We start from the raw sequence: 6,030 nt of genomic DNA, 5'->3' as shown, positions 1-6,030 counted from the left end.
TTTTCCCCTGAGATTGGTTTCCTGTAAGCAGCAAAATGTTGGGTCCTGTTTGTGTAGCCAGTTTGTTAGTCTATGTCTTTTTATTGGGGAGTTGAGTCCATTGATATTAAGGAAAAGTAATCATTGCTTCCTATTATTTTCATTGTTAAAGTTGGCATTCTGTTCTTGTGGCTGTCTTCTTTTAGGTTAGTTGAAGAATCACTTTCTTGCTTTTTCTAGGATGTGGTTTCTGTCCTTGTATTGTTTTTGTTGTTTTTGTTTTTTTTTGTTTTTTGGTTTTTTTTTTTCTGTTATTATCCTTTGAAGGGCTGGATTCGTGAAAAGATATTGTGTGAATTTTATTGGTCATGGAATACTTTGGTTTCTCCATCTACATTAATTGAATGTTTGACTGGGTATAGTAGCCTGGGCTGGCATTTGTGTTCTCTTAGTGTCTGTATAACATCTGTCCAGGATCCCCTGGCTTTCATAGTCTCTGGTGAAAAATCTGGTGTTATTCTGATAGGCCTGCCTTTATATGTTACTTGACCTTTTTCCCTTACTCCTTTTAATATTCTATCTTGATTTAGTGCATTTGTTGTTCTGATTATTATGTGTCGGGAGGAATTTACTTTCTGGTCCAGTCTATTTGGATTTTTGTAGGCTTCTTGTATGTTCATGGGCATCTCTTTCTTTAGGTTTGGGAAGTTTTCTTCTATAATTTTGTTGAAGATATTTGCTGGCCCATTAAGTTGAAAATCTTCATTCTCATCTACTCCTATTATCTGTTGTTTTTGTCTTCTCATTGTGTCCTGGATTTCCTGGATGTTTTGAGTTAGGATCTTTTTGCATTTTGTATTTTCTTCGACTGTTGTGCTGATGTTCTCTATGGAATCTTCTGCACCTGAAATTCTCTCTTCCATCTCTTGTATTCTGTTGCTGATGCTCGCATCTATGTTTCCAGATTTCTTTCCTTGGGTTTCTATCTTCAGCGTTGCCTCACTTTAGGTTTTCTTTATTGTGTATCTGTCCCCTTTTAGGTCTAGTATGGTTTTGTTCATTTCCATCACCTGTTTGGATGTGTTTTCCTTTTTTTCCATAAGAATTTGCAACTTTTTAGCAGTGTTCTCCTGTATTTCTTTCAGTGAGTTATTAAAGACCTTCTTGATGTCTTCTACCATCATCATGAGATATGCCTTTAAATCCGGGTCTACCTTTTCGGGTGTGTTGGGGTGCCCTGGACTGGTTTAGGTGGGAGTAATGGGTTCTCATGATGGTGAGTGGTCTTGTTTTTTGTTAGTAAGATTGTTACGTCTGCCTTTTGCCATCTGGTAAACTCTGGAGTCAGTTGTTATAGTTGTCTCTGGTTAGAGCTTGTTCCTCTCCTGATTCTGTTATTCTCTTCCAGCAGACCAGGAGACTAGCTCTCTCCTGAGTTTCAGTAGTCAGAGCACTCTTTGCAGGCAGGCTCTCTTCTCTCGGGGTAGGTTCACACATATGTGGCTTTCAGACTTGCCTCCTGGCAGAAAATGAAGGCCCGAAAGAGGACCTGTCCCAGAAGCAGGACCTGTCTCAGAAGCTGTTAGCTTTTGTAGTCCACAGTCTCACCTGTGCAGACCAGTCTTGGTGGAGTCCGGGATCCAAGATGTCTCCTGCAGATGCTTAGGCAAAGCCCTCCCGGGCTGGGCAGACACCTATCCTCTCGCAGGGAAGGTGCCCGGATGCCTGGAGCCTGAAAAGAGGGCTGCCTCAGAAGTTCTGTGGCTCCTGCCTGTCCTAAATGCTGTTAGCTTCTGTAGTTCACACTCTCACCTGTGCAGAGTAGTCTTGGTGGAGTCCGGGATCCAAGATATCTCCTGCAGATGCTCAGGCAAAGCCCTCCTGGGCCGGGCAGATAGCTATCCTCTGTGCAGAGTAGTATAGGTGGAGTCCAGAATCCAAGATGTCTCCCGCAGATCCCAGTTTTTCATCTGAAGAAACTTTCCAGAACTGGGCCACTGACTAGGAACCTCAGAAATACTCAGAATCATGGTTGTCTCATCAAAGTTACAACAGGCTCAGGCAAACTCTTTACACTCACTACTGGAAAGATGAGGGAGGCTATTGGTCCCTTGAATTTGAAGACAAGTGGTCCTTTGAGTCTGTAATACAAGGGGATGAAGTATATAAAAAATAATTCTGTGAACTTGGTGAAAGGTATTCTAGCATGAAGCTTAAAATAATTCCCAGAGCTCCCACAAAGCTGAGAGTCTTTTGAGTGTTGATCAACCAGAGTGAAATGACTCAGTGAACATCCAGGTTATCAAGGAAGCTGGTAAAACCATCTCTAGAATAATAATTACTGTAGAACAACACATAGAGTTGCTAGCTTGGAAGATAGGATGCTGACACATATGATACCTAACTGCCAATCAAGGCCAAATTCAACCTTGAAAAATAGAACAAAATCTAGATGATATAAAATTTGGTATATGTAATTTTCACTAAAATATATTAGGCAGCCAATACAAGGGATAGTTATAGAATTTATGATTATACACCCCTAGTATGTAATTATTAAATTTAATCCTGAATTTGATGACAATATGTGGTGAAACCTGGGGGATGTAATTAAGCCATGAGAATGGAACCCTCATGAATGAGTTTAAATCCCAATTAGACGATGTCAAAACTTTAGACTCATATTTTTCTCCTATGCTTAGCTATAAGAACTTAGCTCTCAGCAACTTAGAAGGAAACCAACACCCAAACCAAACATAGTGCTTGTATTCTCATAATGAACTTTACATATCCAAACTATAAAAGAAAAATATTCATTGTTGGAGGAAATGTCTGTGAAAATTAGTCATAGGAGCCCAAACCAAAAAAGAGAGAGAGAGAGAGAGAGAGAGAGAGAGAGAGAGAGAGAGAGAGAGAGAGAGAGAGAGAGAGAGAGAGAGTATCTAGGCAATGTCAGAGTTGTGAGTTTAATATTCACATTGCTTCCATAAAATCAACAGCAAAAAAAAGACAAATAAATAAAACTGCAGAAGTCCAAACTGTCCAGCATCACACAAAAAATATGAACAACTAAAATTCAACTGTCTGGGACCAGAGAATAATACAGGATTGCTGCTAGCTTTCTTGTGCTTCTTGTACAAAGATTTGGAAATGGTAGTACAAGTTGGTCCAAATTACTTAAATAAAGAATTATTTACTTCCAGATTTTTTAAAATATTATTTTATTGTTTCATCAGGGCACTTAAGGTGTGACTATCATGAGAAGCCATGCAGATAGAGCAAAGCATTAAAAACACTGTATGAGCAGAAATCCAGGAAATGAATAAAGGAACATACCTATGAGTTTGAAATATGCTGGGACTGTGATATGAATCTGAAGTCCGATATGGCTGCAGAGTATGACAACAAATCAAATAACCTAAAACGAACAAACATCCAGGAGGAAGAAATAAATATAAGCAAGCACATGCCTACCTATCCTTAATCACTCCCCCAATATACCCACTCAGTAAATTAAAGGAGTACTTTGTTACTCTGATAGAAAAGCTAATGGGTGATTTTGAGACGAATACCTTTAAATCAATGAAATGCAAAAGTTGAACAGACTTTATTTTGTTTTTTTGTTAGATATTTCCTTCATTTACATTTCAAATGCTATCCCAAAAGTCCCCTATACCCTCCACCCACCCTGCTCACCTACCCACTCACTCCAACTTCTTGGCCCTGGCGTTCCCTGTACTGGGGCATATAAAGTTTGCTAGACCAAGGGGCCTCTCTTTCCAGTGATGGCTGACTAGGCCATCTTCTGCTACATATGCAGCTAGAGACACGAGCTCTGGGGGTACTGGTTAGTTCATATTGTTGTTCCATCTATAGGGTTGCAGACCCCTTCAGCTCTTGCATAGTTTTTCTAGCTCCTACATTAGGGGCCCTGTGTTCCATCCTATAGATGACTGTGAGCATCTACTTCTGTATTTGCCAGGCACTGGCAAAGTCTCACAGGAGACAGCTATATCAGGGTCCTTTCAGCAAAATCTTGCTGGTATATGCAATAGTGTCTGTGTTTGGTGGCTGATTATGTGATGGATCTCCGGTGGACAGTCTCTGGATGGTCCATCCTTTTGTCTTAGAACAGACTTTAAATATAGAATGAACACATACAAAGCATTGAAAATGAGAGAATTACCCACAAACAGATATTTGAGGATCTGGAAAACAAAACAAGCAACAAATGGACCATAAACACACACACACACACACACACAGAATGAGGAATAATAATGTACAAAAGGAAGAAGTCAAATACAAATTGAAATAAAAAAGAATATGATAGGTTGTTTTTTAAAATTAAGATTAAAATACATGTTTCTCAGTATAAAGGGTATTTTACTGAAAACAATAGTGAACATATTAAATGAAGACTGCTCAAGTGAAAGTACCATGAAGAAAATGGCCGAAATTGTTAACAGTGGGAGAGGATATGACACCTATGTAGAGATACTGAAAATAGTAAGATAGTGGAACAAAAACTAAAGAATTTGGCACAAAAGAAGACATTCGTAGAAACAACAAACTGAACATTAACATCTCCAAGTATCGCAATTATGAAAATTCTAATATTAGTTATAAAGTTCACAATGTGGTCCAGGAAAAGCAGAGTGTAAGGATTGCACAAGAGTTCTAATGGGTCCAAAGCAAATATCTGAAAAGATAAGAGGAATATGATTGGCCTAATATATATGCAGGTAAACTCAGGAGAGCCTTTATTTCCTTTTTATTTATTAACTCATATTAATTATACCACTGATTGTCTTCTTTCACATTTATGCACACATACATATATGGCAGTTTGAGGATGCTCAGCATAACAGTCTCTCTTCCCTGTCTGTACTTCTCTCCCTCCTTCTCTTCCTGTTCTTGTTCTTCTTCCTCCTACTTCTTATTTTCTTCACTTCTTCTTCCCCATTCTCTCCTTCTCTCCCTCTTCACTACCCCCATCATTGCTTGTCCCAGCATATAAAATTAGAATTTCTCTCTGTCATATTTTAGTTAACACACTCTAATATAATTTGTTGTAAGCTACATGACTTTCCCATTTTTATGTGGATCAAACACCTTTATGCATAAATACAACATTTTTCATCCATTCTTGGACTGCTACATACCAAGGCTGATTCTGTAATTTGACTGATGTGAATACTGGTAAAACAAATTCGGCATTCAAATATCTTATTTGTATGGCGACTTTGTTTCCTTAGTCTGGATTAGCGAACAGGTATCCGAGGAACACAATAGCCATGGCTTCCTTTTTATTCAAAGCCTCTGGAGCACTTGATTTATATGTTTGTTTGTTTGTTTGTTTGTTTGTTTGTTTGTTTGTTGTTTTTGGTTTTTTGATAGGAACGACTCTGAGCAAAAAACATTTTTAAGTTTGCTGTCAACTTGCATTATTGCAATAGCTACAGAAACTTAGTAATTATACATATGTTCACTGGTAATTTATACTACTTTTGAGAATATCTATTCAAATAATTGTTCTATATTTAAAAATTAATCTTTGTGTTTATTTCTTGAGTATTTCATTTATGTAGGCTTATAGTTTTCTGACAGGCAAGTACTTGACAGATTATCCCTCATCCAGATATCTCTCATCCTAGTGATGCTAAGGAGGGGAAATAGTTTCAATTTCAAGTGGGATAAATGTCGTCAATTCACTTTAGATGATGTTCCTTGCAAGATCAGAGAAATGAAAAGAATTCTCTGGTTGTGTACCACAACTGATGAAGGGAAATACAACAGTGTTTATTTTTCATTATTTTCTATCACTAAGTGCTTCCTGTTCTACTTAAACATAAACTGTGCATTCACTCTGAAATTTATATTGATTGGAAGTCAATACACAGAAGTTTTGCAGCAGAAACAAAGGAGAGGTGAAGAGAGAGCCATAGAACCCTCAACCCAGAGTGGCATAGTGACACCTCCTCCGGCATTTCTTCGTTCATGAGAAGTTGCATGCACAATTAATGCTAGCAGGACCTTAAAATGAATCTA

At 38.1% G+C, this 6,030-nt stretch overlaps 1 long non-coding RNA gene across 1 annotated transcript in view; it reads right to left on the bottom strand.

Moving 5' to 3' along the window:
* The window catches only part of LOC115031723, a 7,419-nt gene extending 4,020 nt beyond the window's left edge, over positions 1 to 3,399 (bottom strand). The window contains exons 1-2 of the long non-coding RNA XR_003837372.1: positions 3,316 to 3,399; positions 1,792 to 2,120 (exon numbers count right to left, since the gene is read on the bottom strand). This is a non-coding gene — a long non-coding RNA (uncharacterized LOC115031723). The remainder of the gene's footprint in view (positions 1 to 1,791; positions 2,121 to 3,315) is intronic.
* Between the last annotated feature and the right edge of the window lie 2,631 nt (positions 3,400 to 6,030).

This window comes from Mus caroli, chromosome 8 (assembly GCF_900094665.2).
Source record: "Mus caroli chromosome 8, CAROLI_EIJ_v1.1, whole genome shotgun sequence".
NCBI lineage: Eukaryota > Metazoa > Chordata > Mammalia > Rodentia > Muridae > Mus > Mus caroli.
Note: the sequence above shows the minus strand (reverse complement) of the source record. Positions and strands in the feature narration are given on the sequence as shown.